The sequence below is a fragment of the Ovis aries genome, chromosome 3, assembly GCF_016772045.2.
Source record: "Ovis aries strain OAR_USU_Benz2616 breed Rambouillet chromosome 3, ARS-UI_Ramb_v3.0, whole genome shotgun sequence".
Classification (NCBI taxonomy): Eukaryota; Metazoa; Chordata; class Mammalia; order Artiodactyla; family Bovidae; genus Ovis; species Ovis aries.
This window is the reverse complement of record NC_056056.1, coordinates 118,515,041-118,528,170: the sequence shown is the minus strand read 5'-3', so window position 1 is coordinate 118,528,170 and position 13,130 is coordinate 118,515,041. Positions and strand designations below refer to the sequence as shown.

General features: G+C 38.1%; 1 protein-coding gene and 1 long non-coding RNA gene across 8 annotated transcripts in view; one reads left to right on the top strand and one right to left on the bottom strand.

The window, feature by feature from the left end:
* Window positions 1-13,130, bottom strand: part of METTL25 (methyltransferase like 25) — a 255,197-nt gene that overhangs the window by 125,664 nt on the left and 116,403 nt on the right. Inside the window, exon 13 of one of the 7 annotated variants that reach the window (XM_060412502.1) lies at window positions 5,344-5,429. The exons of 5 other annotated variants lie outside the window; for them this stretch is intronic. The gene's annotated coding sequence lies outside the window, so the exon portion shown is untranslated. Of the gene's footprint in view, window positions 1-5,343; window positions 5,430-7,395; window positions 9,080-13,130 lie in introns of those variants that run through there. One more of the 7 variants, XM_060412500.1, reaches the window with a different exon arrangement.
* LOC105614707 (uncharacterized) overlaps window positions 6,141-13,130 on the top strand; it is a 73,168-nt gene continuing 66,178 nt past the window's right edge. The window contains exon 1 of the long non-coding RNA XR_006059263.2: window positions 6,141-6,224. This is a non-coding gene — a long non-coding RNA (uncharacterized LOC105614707). The remainder of the gene's footprint in view (window positions 6,225-13,130) is intronic.

The window sequence follows — 13,130 nt, the reverse complement described above, 5'->3', positions numbered from 1 at the left end:
TAGATTCAGACGTGAGCACCATCAGGTATAGGCTTTTGGAAGCCAAGACCACGTCCCATGGAAAGTGTGTGTGTGTGCTAAGTGACTTCAGTTGTGTCTGACTCTTTGTGATCCAATGGACTGCAGACCACCAGGCTCCTCTGTCCAATGGACTATAGCCTGCCAGGCTCCTCTGCCCATATTCTCCAAACAAGAATTCTGCAGTGGGTTGCCATTTCCTCCTTCAGGGGATCTTCCAAATCCAGGGATCGAACTCGAGTTTCTTATGTCTCCTGCACTAGCAGGGGGATTCTTTACCACTAGCGCCACCTGCATGGACTGAAAAAGGCCGAAGGGTAGAACCTTCAATGGAAAAGGCTAATAGTTAAAGGGGGCTTCCCTGGTGGTTCAGCAGTAAAGAATCCACCTGCCAATGCGGATGTGGAGTCAATCCCTGGGTCAGGAAAATCCCCTGGAGGAGGAAATGGCAACCCACTCCAGTATTCTTGCCTGGGAAATCCCATGCACAGGGGAGCCTGGAAGGATACAGTCCATAGGGTTGTAGAGTCGGACACAACTTAGCAACTAAACAAACCAACAACAGTTAAAGGACAAATAGAGAAGAGTTCGCGGAGGGCAGAGAGAAAACAGACAGTGGGAGGCCACAGCGTCTCTTTTGGCTTCTGGGAAGCAATGCTTGGAAGTCATACGTTCTCTCCATCTCCCTGAATCTTTTGGCCTTTGTGGTTCTCTCTTTGTATTGGCTTTATCTCTTTCTCTCTAAGGACCTCTTTCTCGGCTCATTCATAATTTCTGATCCTCATAACTTTGGGCTCACATGATCAAACAACTGCCTCTATAATCTCTTCATATAGCAGGACCTTTCAACTCTCACCCCATATTGCTCTCTATTTCAAATTCCCGAGAAAGGGAGAATCTGACTGGTTTAACTCTTCTTGTAAGGCCACGTCTCATCAAGGATCCAGGATACACTGACCAGGTGTGTACTCACATTCCAATCACCTACGGTCCCAAGAGTCTCGGGTATAAAACATGGCTGGCTATGTTCACCCCTTTGAGAGGAGATATATGAGCGAGGAGAGAAGAATGTGGTTAGTAGGGCTGAATGATATCTATAATTTAAGTAAGTTTATGGAAGGGATTCTCCAACAATGGCAGACCCTGTACAGACAAGAAAGTATCCTGCAGATCTGGTGATGTGGATGCCAGCTGCTGGGATGGTGGGGAGTAAGTGGGCAGTGAATGAGGGGCGGAAGTAGAGGGGTAGAACTGTGGTTTCCCCTTCATCAGGATCCTTACCTCAAACTTTCTAATATAAAGGAAAAGAAGGAGGCTGATGTTGATCCAGGACATACAGTCTAGCGATGTATGTCTTCCTCACTTCTCAAACATATACTTTCTTACTTTAGGTATTGGCCCCTGTTCAGTACTAGAGCAGTGGGTTTCGACCTATGAGCACAGATAACAGAACTATCCTTAGAAAACGGAGAAGGGATCTCTTTAAATGATACTGTGGGAGGGAGGGAAGAAGTGATGTGGGTAAACTGCAGGAAAGGGAAAAGGCTGACAAAGGACACTAAATCCACTCTTCAAGGTCCTTTCCCTTTCACTTCTTTCCTTCTCAGCACTTCCCTAAGAGTTAACAGGTAATCAAATGATCCTGCAGATTCTGAGATATTCTAAATGGATCCCCTAGAAAATCCAATGTAAGGGAACCATCCTAGTCCTGTAAGAGCAAAGAGGCTCTGCTGTTGAGGGCACTCACCAAGGAAAGCGAGGCTGCCTGTAGGCTTGCTTTCTGATTTCTCTGGGACGCTCCATGATGCTGATGCATTGGCAGGGGTTTCTGACAGCATGCTAGGGCAGCCCAGCCAGGATGCATGCTGCTTCTCCACCCAGCAATGACCATGGTGTCACGGGCTACTCATAAAGTATCACAGAACTCACTGGCTTTCATTATATGAATTCGCTCATTATTCACATAACATACTGTCTCTCACTGACGCTCATTATATACACTCGCTCATCATATGAATAAGAGAACTGAGGCCTCAAGAGGTTAAGTCACTTGTCCAGGGTCACACAGATGGTGGCAAAACCAGGAACAGAACACAGGCTCCCCAGCTCATGACTCAATGTTGTTGTTACTGCTATCATTTTAGTATAGTCATTTTCCACTATTTTAAAAATAGCCTTCCACTATCTGGTATATGCTCCACCAGAGTCCTATTTTTTTCCTGAAAACATAACATTTCAGGTGGGTTGTGAACTGTGAGCAGGGCTCACCAGGCAAAAAGGTACGGCAAAGGGTGTGACTTGGGCTAACTGTGCAATATCTACTGCCTGGGATGAGGTGATTATCACGCCTGGAGACAGAAGCCTCTCGTGGCCTCTGTTTGGGTTACCAACAACTCGGAACTACCTGCCTTCACCTTGTCATCCTTCCCAAATGGACAAAGTAGCTGCAGTGCCCATCATCTTGCCTGTTCGTGCTCTGACATCTAACCTACTGGCTTCTTCTTGCTTCTCACTCACTCTCCCATTGCTGCTGTCCTTTCCATCAAGAGCGTCTGGAAATCCTTCTTCACAGAAAACCAACGACCCTATGCCATCACGTTTCTCATTTAACACATGCCTCCTGAAGCTTGGCTACTTTTAAAGGAACCGCTTGTCAACCTCTCCAGTGCAGGATGCTGATTTTCTGACATCAGGTGGACCACAAGGAGACACTGGGAGGCTGAATGGAGGAGAGATGGGTTAGCCTTCTCCCTGGTGCCCACTCTTAGTCTCATCGTTGACTCTCTGCTTTTGAACTAAAGCAGCCCATTTGAGGAGGTTAACTGGCTCTGGCAGCTGCCATCATTGGTCTTCCACCAAATTTTCAATAGGATTGAATATTTGTCTGTCAACCAATATTTTCCTAGATAAATCTCTGTGTAACATTTTTTTCAATACTCCTCTCTCGAGATATTCCTCCTCAGTAACTACTTGGACACTCACGACTTAAATAACCACTTAAGGATCTTGAGTTGAAACTTTCCTAAGGGTTCTAGTTTGCATATGGGATATCTTTAATATCTGGGTATTCCCCAAGCCCAGAAAATCCAAAATTGAACAATAAGAAACCCCTAATTAATTCCCAAGCACCCCTTAGACCTCTGTTTCTTCACAGACTCCTCCTCCTCAGTAAATTACTGTACTATCCAACTAGCCACCCACATCAGCGTGTTGGGAGGTGAAGGGTGAGTATCCTAGACTTCTCACTTACAATATATAACCAGTAATCAAGTTGTAATAATTTTATCTCCTTAAGTCTTTCTTTTCATTTCTACTTCCTCTGCCTTAATCAAGGCATTGCCTCTTTTCATTTAGATTTTTGAAATGGGCTCCTAACTGCTGTCCTGGCCTTCAGTGAATTCTACTCTAATCTATCCTGTAGGCTATAGAGTCATAGTGACTTTTCTAAAATAGATCTATAGTCACATCACTCTCTCCCTAAATTCCCTCAGTAAACCTTTATGTCTTGAGAGGAAATGTACAGCACTCAAGGCTTCCATGTTTGGGACCCCTTCAACCTGGCTGTTCTTATCTCCATACTCCCTGTTCTCATTCATCAAATTTCAAGTCCCTAAAGAAGTCATACTCTCATGTTTTTGCAATACTTGTTGCTAGTCCTTATTGAGATGTTACTATATAAAAGGATCTCTGTTACTTGATCTCTTCCTGCTCACAACTGCTTGTGGTCAGTTACCGTTTTTCCCCCAGTTGACAGATGGAGAAAGTGAAGCAGAAGTAAGTAACCTCACTAAGGTCACACAGCTAGTTATGGAAACAATTTCAACTCCGTCAGTCTCTCTCTAGAACCAATTCTTTTAATCACTATTTACAGCACTATCATACTGAAAGATCCTTCTTTCTTCATTTAGCTTACCTTATACTTCTCCGCATTCTGACTTCTGCTTTCATCAAAGTTCTGAAAAACCTCTCACAAAAAGTATCAACGATGGATGGACTCCAAGAAAAAAATTTCCATTCTCTTGCTACTTGATCTTTCAAATGATTTTCAGCCATTGGTTACTCCATAGGCCTTGAAATATCCTCTTCCTTGACTCAGGTGGTGATCTGCCCCTGGTTTTCTGCTTTATCTTTGGATGTGCTTTCTCAGCCACCTTTGCTGTTCAGCCTTCTCTACAGAAGCTTAACACTGGAGTTTCAGTTTCTTCATTCTCTTCTTATGCTTTTCGTACTGAGTGATCTCATACATGTTCCAGCTTTAATTTCCATCTATCTCTTGATAACTTTGAAATTTGCATCCAGGCTCCCCTTTTGTTCTACAAACTCTTTTGAACCAGTGCTTCTTTCGTATTACTTGAATTTCTCAGAAGCATCCTACACGTAACATATCTGAAATAGAATTTATTTTCTCCCTGATACTGCTCTTCAGTGTACTTTAGCACCAACTTGCACTAAGACAGTCTAGAAACTTTTATAGCTCATCAACTGAGAAGATTAAGAACAAAACTGCCATCCAAGTTAGATTTCTCTCTCTACTAAAGCCAGCAGAGAAGCACTCCAGGAGAATCGTGGGTTGTCTCAGTAAGAGAAGTTTTTAGGAGCTTCTTACAGGACTTGGGCTTGTAGTGCAAGGTTGTAGCAAGGATTTAAAAACACAAGGTATACAGTTTTGAAATGGAGGTTGTAAAAAAGCTAGAGACATTCAATGACTGTTCTTTTAAAATCTAGAAGTCAGGATAATTAAAGAGGGCTGAAAGTAGTCTCTGTTACAAAGTAGCAATAACATATTAGTCAGAAGACAGATGTTGAGAATGTTCTTGTCTGTCTTGTTCCAGACATGTCATGGAGTGGCTTTCTCTAAATATTGTCCATAATTATCATTTGAGTTTTAGCAGTTCCCAGGTTTAGTTATTTTTGGAAAAAATGACTTGAACTTTCAGCTTTAACTTTCCAATATAAAAAAAAATAAAGAATATTATTATTTTGGGCATAAAGTTCAAGATCACTTTACGTATGATTTTGAAAGCGTTAAAGTGTTAGTTGCTCAGTCGTGTCTGACTCTGCAACCCTATGGACTGAAACTCATCAGATTTCTCTGTCCAGGCAAGAATACTAGAGTGGGTTGCTATTCCCTTCTCAGGGGATCTTCCTGACCCAGGGACTGAATCTAGTTCTCCTACACCACAGGCAGATTCTTTACCATCTGAACCTTTTCCTTTTAATAATGAAACCTTTTTTAGGTGTCTAAGAAAAAAACAAAACAAATATTTTTCTGGCCATTTGCAAAAACTGTTCTGTCTGATTGGTAGATTATGAGACCTACCCTTTAGAGGCAGGACAACCAGGAAAGAATCAATTACTTGAGGTTTTTAGGGTTATGCACCCGCCAATATCTTGATTTTCTCAATAGGAAGCTGAAAAAATTAAGAAGACCAACACAGAAGACCCTGAAACAATCAAGATCCTTAGAGGTATGACATTATCTGTAGTGGTTAAATAGTTGGACCCTGAAGCCAGATGCCTGGATTTGAACATTGATTTTACCCATTCTCATGCTTCCTCTTACTTGGAGCAAGTTGCTTGACCTCTCTTTATTTCAATTTTCCCTTCAGTAAAGTAACAGAAATAATATAGTCCCTTCCTCTTAGGATTGTTATAAGGATTAACTAAGTTAATAAATATAAAATGCTTAGAACAGCACCAAGCACAGAGTAGGCACTCAATAAATATTTAGTTGGCATTATTATTATAATCCATCATGTCATTTGGAGTTTAAAAAACCTTTTAAAATTTGAGTAGTTGCCAAGGACACTCTGTTTAATGGTATGTATGTGTATAAGAGAAACATAAAGTTGGAGTGACCTCTAAAATTTTTAAAACAGATCTGGCCATTCAAGAAGATTCCTTCAGAGAGAGCTCTCAGATGCCAGCACATTTGAGAATAGTGAATCTGGAATTATGTTAACATATTGGAGCTTTCCATGGAGACTGCGATGGTGAAAGAGCAATTTGAATAGTAGAGTTTCAGAACTGTCAAAGAAATTGATGATGTATCCCTGCTTGCCAGGAAGGGGCTTATGCAACACCTTTGGACTGCATATAAGAGGAACTATTGTGGGGGGGGCAGATTTCATGAAATCTGTAACTGAAGTGGCTCCTTCTTCTCTTCCTGTCAAATTGGCCATTTTGACATCTATTAACTAATAAATGTAAGTGGGGTAAAATTTTTTTTTATTATGACATCTGTTTAAATTGGCCTTCTCTGTCTGTTCATAATTCCAGTTAAACTATATGCTTTTAGCATTTACTAGACGAGGTGGATACTTTGGGTGGAGAAAAACAGGATTTGCAGGAAAGAATTAATTGTAGGTTATTTTTAAAAACTAATCAAATAAGGGACATAGAAAAGCTCTTTGTATTTGGTGACTGGTCATTTGTGCATTTTTGGAGGGTATATTTGAGTTTAATTTATTGGCCCACTTATGTAGACTTCAGTTATCTGAATTGGTTTCTGTCTAGTCACTAGTATATTGCTTGCCTATGTTTCCTTATATTTGATGTATATATATATGGAGGCAGGATCCTATTCAAGGTTTGCAGTTCATTGTTATGAAATTGTCTGTGGATTCTATGTTTAACTATCAATGATTTCCTAAGCTGGCAACTTTTATGAAAAGAACTAAATCCAAATGTCCCATATATTTGTTTAAAAAAGGGAAATTCATCCCTGGCTCAAGAAAAAGCAGAATTCCTAAATAGTTAATGTATATAATGCATTTAATAGTATTATTAACCTTAAATTAGCAATTTTCCTTGAGAATATATTCATAGAACGTAAATGACTGAAGAAAAGAATAATGTCATGTGTTCAAAGGCATTTGCAGTAGTCTTAGGCACAATAGCAAGAGGTTGGCTGGAAGTCTAATAATAAAATAATGGGTAAATAGAGTAAATATCATTAGGATGGTGTCAGGTCATTAAAAATAATCATGATGAAGGCAGTGTAGAATCATGGGGAAACATTTGTTACATAATGTTAAGTAAAAGAGGCAGAATATAAATGGCATGTTGACTGTTAAGGCAAATGTAAACAATAAATATATTTGAACTGAATAAAAATAACTACTTGGTGGTGGGAATATAAGTAATTTAACTATATTTTCTTCATTTTTTTTAAAAACAAAAAGAAAGTAAAAAGTTCTAAATGGCATGACCATATTATTTGAGAGCCAAGTTCTTCATTTATTTCTCAGGGATTTGTACAAATGATAGCTTGTATGTTAGAGCAATTTGAGCTTTAGCCCAGGAACCTGATTTGTTTGCCTCAAAAGACTCACTGTATCTTGACTTTTTAAATAAATTCTGTGCAAATTCCAATGCTTACTGGCTTGCTAATTTTATTTCCAGAAAAGATCACATGGGTGAAAGATATCACATCAGAGATAAACAGGAAAAGCATAGTATACAATGTGGAGAGTCTATCAAAAGATATGAAGGCCTTCTGAAGAGTTGTTCCTAAGCTATATATATATAAGTTAGAGTTTTATGGTAGATATACAGATAACACAGAACATTTTCACATTCTTAAATTTTACTTTCAAATTAAATCTTTGACATTATATTAAAAAGACAGCCATAGTCAGTTGAAAAATGGCTGCAAAATACTCTACAATTCAATCCCAAAATTTATTAACAAGTCTTGTTGGGGTAATGTCTGTTAAAAGTCAGCTGCACTCAGAAGGGATTTGTGAAATTCTGGTCTCCTTTGTATTTATTCTTTGGTAGGTATTCTTTCTTAGATATAGACCTCTTGTGCATGAGTCAAAATGTGGTCCACTTAGGGCAGATCTGTGAGTGAGTCCCCCGGGGATCTGCACGCTCTCTAACCTTGAAATGCAGCTGACACTATGGGGCCTGGCGATGTCTTATGTGTTCTTGGGCATATAAGTATCTCAGAGGAGCCTTAAAGAATGTGTCTTCTCAAATGTTAAGCACTTCAGGATCTCCTTAAAAATACCAATTCTGGTTGAGTAGGTTTGGGGTAGGGACTCAGATTCTGCATTTTTAACAAGTTCCCAGGTGACGCTGATGCTGGTGGTCTGCAGAGTCCATTTCTGAGTAATAGGACTCTTAAGCTCAGCTTATTTCAAGGGAAAAAAAATGTGATGCAGGGAATTTCTGGCTTAGTCTTTGCTTCCCATATTATTTCTATGGCTGGAAGCTAATCTTTGGACATATAAGCATGCCATTCATGTGGAGTTCAATGTAAGAAGTGTTATATTTTGGAATATTTTCTTACAATTTTAATTTATCACTCTGATGTCCAGAAAGATCAGTATTGGTAACCAAGAAATATACTCTTTAACACACATGTTGAAGTTTTAAGCATTGCTATATGCCCACAAGCTGTTTGGAATGTTGCTGCTCTAACATTATTCTATGCAGTCAGTCATCTATTTGGTTAGTTGTTTTTGAAATTTTCTTTGGAATTTTCAAATTTCATGTACAGGCCTCTTTATAAAATCCCCACTCTGATTCTTTTGGGGTGGCCCTTGTATACACAATATGTAAAATGTCAAAGTAGTTGGTATTAAATAATTAGCAATTACTTTAGGTCTATTGTTAGCAAATATCTTGAGATTTATTTCTAAATTAAAATGAATACCATGGGCAGGAAGTTTCTTGGTATTCATTGATCTTCCTAGGCAAGTTAAAACTAACCACTATCATTGGTGTTCAATTCTTTCAAAAGTGGCCTTGGCTATAAGTTTTAACTTTAAATTGCAAAGTTCTGATTTTAACCCTCATATACTTATGAGATAATAAAAGTTAAGTATGAATCTATTATACAAAGTAGTAAAAACAAAATATATTATTTGGAATGTCAGTGGGATTGTTATCATTGAATCTTTTTTTTTTAAAACCAACTAACAGCTGAAATATCTCTTAAATGTGTTAAGAATATATTTCTATGGGAAATTTACATGGTGATTTATTTACTTTTGAATATATAGCAGTATTTATCTTAATTCTTTGGCTCTACCAAAGTCTGGAGACCACAAAGCTAGACAAAAGCAAAGAACAAAAAGGAAGTTTGTAAGTAGATATAAAGCACTGAAATCATTATGCTTTTAAGATAGCAATTAAGTCCCTAGAGTGAAAGACGAATGGCTGAACTATTCTGAAGTATTACTGCTTGCATCCTGGGCACAGACTACTGCTTTGATACTAACAATCTGTATCCCCAATGCACACTGAATTAGTTTATTGCCCTGAGAACTGTGGTTAAGTGTCAGAATATCCAGTTGTAGATGTTCAATAAAGTGTTGCTTCCCAGATGGCTCAGTGGTAAAGAATCTGTCTGCCAAGGCAGGAGACGGAGGTTCAATCCCTGGGTCAGGAAGATCGCCTGGAGAAGGAAATGGCAACCTGCTCCAGTATTATTGCTTGGAAAATCCCTCGGACAAAGGAGCCTGGTGGGCGGCAGTCCATGGGGTCACAAGAGAGTTAATTTTTTTTTTTACGATTTATTAACTAAACAACAACAAACTTTTGTTGAACTTATATATATCTTATTTGATCAGAGACACATACACTGTTTTTGGAAAAATTAGATTTGATTGTCTGTTTCTTATTTTTCCAAGATGGCATTTCTATTTTAGCCTCCACAAACTGCTATACTTTCCTTCTCATGCATTTGCATCTTGTAGACAGTTTAGAATCTAAAAATCAGGACATAAATGTATGCTGCTGCTGCTGTTACTGCTGCTAAGTCACTTCAGTCGTGTCCGACTCTGTGCGACCCCATAGACGCCAGCCCACCAGGCTCCCCCATCCCTGGGATTCTCCAGGCAAGAACACTGGAGTGGGTTGCCATTTCCTTCTCCAGTGCATGAACGTGAAAAGTGAAAGTGAAGTCTCTCAGTCGTGTCCGACTCTTAGCAACCCCATGGACTGCAGCCTATCAGGCTCCTCCATCCATGGGATTTTCCAGGCAAGAGTACTGGAGCAGGGTGCCATTGCTTCTCTGACATAAATGTATGCTTGATGTAATTCCACTAGGCTACTATGACCTTCAGAAGCTTTGTAACACTGCTTTATTTCCTTAACTAAACAAAACTCCAAGAGATATAAAGTTTTAATTTTCATAATAATAGACCAGTAAGGAGATTTTGGTTGAATTTACTATTGTTTCATTAATCTTAAAGGTAGGAGGTATGCTATTAACAGCTGCAATTTTAATGAAATCTTTTCTTCTCTGAGCATCTGCAACCAATTTATTAGAATGAAAACACATTACCAGTAATATCATTAACAAAAGTGGATATTAAAACTGTGCTAGAGATCTAAAATATGAAGCATATTTAAAAAATTCAAATTTGTTTATTTTCAAGAGCAATAACTATTTGCTGTTAATAAGAGAAAAGTTATCCAAGAAAACCATTTACCTTGCAAAAGTTTTCAGTTCTTACACTGTAAATGTCGACCCTCAAAACTACTAAATATCATTCCTCAGTACAGTACAACCTGCTGTGAAGGAATGACTTCCCAAATGTTGTATAAGCTGGTAACGTGAATGTAAATGTAGAGCCTTGAAAGACATTGTTTATATACTAGAAAGATGGCCAACATCCTATACATTAAAAATGAACCCTCTTTGGCCTTCAATTTTAGTTTCTGTCTTTTTGAATTAGAGTGGAAATACAGCACTAACATTTTTTCTTTATGATTTAAAAATCTGTCCCTTATGCATTTATTCACAGAGGTTTACCTGCACAGTTATATTGTCTACTAAAATTGGAAATGGTCTGAAGTCACCAGAGCACCAGAGATGTCTGTTGTTATAATCAAATGGATCTGGAACTGTTTTATCTTTCCCTTGAAACACATTATTGGAATATATTTTGCTCAATGCAAAACCACCATTAACTCTTTTTCTTGAAAGAGTTGTAGCGGTATTAGAAGACTGGATTCTTTCCTGAGAAGGCAGTTCACTCAGAATATGTGTGCATTTAGTTCAATGATCAGCTGATGCACACCAAATCCCATGCTGATTAAATAGAAAGCAATGTGTTGAATTTTAGGTTGGAGCTTGCACACTATCTCTATTTTTCTAAAATCCAACATGTTCAATCATAACTGTCTGAGTAGAAGTTAAAAGCTTTTCCTCCCGTAAGGTTTAAATACATGCTACTTTCTTCTGTGTTGAAATGTGTTAACTCTCTTATTCTGGATTGTGCATTGGAAAATTCTAACAAAAACAGTATAATTAAAAAAAAAAAAGTCTTTCATTGACAGAACACCTGCAATCTTAACGAGGCAATCCACTGAGATAAATACATCAACTAATAAATTCCCATACATGTAGCCAGTAGTATCACTGGCCAAGAAAAATCATCAGGGAGGTTTGGACTTTCAGTTCCTTTGGTCACAGGTTAACCAGAGCACATATTTCACACAGCAGATTATTTCTTAAACAGTCCTTTCCTCCATGAAAACAAACCATTCTACTGACCACATTTATAAACAACCTAAAGGAAACTATAGCTAAGGGGAAGAATGGGACAGAAGTCAGCAGTCTAGGACACAGTTCATGGTAAAGCACTGGGTGTTTATGTGGACACTTCCTTTGTCTCCTCCGCTATGTCATTATCTAACTCTTCACTCTCCCATATGCCTCACATATGTGTTTCAATGACTAGATTATAAACTCCTGAATTTAGGAACTATTAATAGCTTTGAAATCTTTCTCCTCAACCTTTACTTGTAAACCAACAAGACAGTGGATAACAATTATATTTAACATCCACAAAGTACTTTTGTTGAGATGTAGGGAATTAATAGAGGATTAACTGCAGATTCAATATAACAGTTATATGATTATTCATGTTTTATTTTTCTTCTTGAGGCAGTTTTGGCATATTGCATTTCTTTGAGAAAAATTTCCATTTTATATAAATGTTCAAAGGTATTGGCATAAAGCAGTTCATATTATTCTTACTACCTTTTTAATTTCTGTGAGATCTATAGTGATGTCCCCTTTTATATTCCTATGTTTTATTATTTTTTTAAATGATTACTCTTACCAGAGTTGTGACAGTTTTTTTTAAAATCTAAAAACCAACTTTGGAAGTGTTAATTATCTCTCTGTGTATTTTCCTTCCACTAATCTTTTGATTTTTGGTCTTTTGTTTTCTAATATGTATTCACAACTAATGTTTCCTTATATCATGGTTTAACTATCTCATAAATTTTGACGTGTAATTTGTAATAAAAGTTATAATTATGTGCAATCAAAAATGTAATTTTTTCATTATAATTCAATTATTTTCATTATTATTCAAGATATTTTCTCATTTCCACTTTCTTCTTTGACTCCAAAGTTATTTAAAGGTATACTTCTTAAATTTAAAGCATACAGGAGGACTTCCCACGTAGCATAGCGTTTAAGACTCTGCCTGCCAATGGAGGGGACATGGGTTTGATCCCTCTTTCTGGAAGATTTCACATGCTGTGGAGCAACTAAGCCCATGAGCCACAACTACTGAGCCCTCACGCCACAGCTACTGAAGCCAGTGAGCTCCAGGGCCTACGAACTGCAACTACTGAGCCTGCACACCTAAAGCCTGTGCTTCACAACAGGAGAAGCCACCGCAATGAGAAGCCCCATACACTGCAACTGGAGAGCAGCTCCCACATGCCACAACTAGAGAAAGCCCACACAAAGCAACGAAGACCAGATGCAGCCAAAAGATACAATGAATGAATGAATGAAGAAATAAAGCATATGGAACTTTATCAAAATATCAGTGGCATTTTTCACAGAACTAGAAAATACAATTGTAAAATTTGTATGAAAAAACAAAAATCTCTGAATAGCCAAAAGAGTCCTGAGAAAGAACAGAGCTGGAGGCATCATCCTTCCTAATTCCAAGTATTACAAAGGTACGGTAATCAAAACAATACGGTACTGGCACAAAAACTGACACATAGCTCAATGGAATAGAACAGAATCCAGAGATGAACCCACACGTAAATGGATAATTAATCTTCAACAAAGGAGGTAAGAATATACAATGAGGAAAAGACAGACTCTTCAATAAATGGTGCTGGGA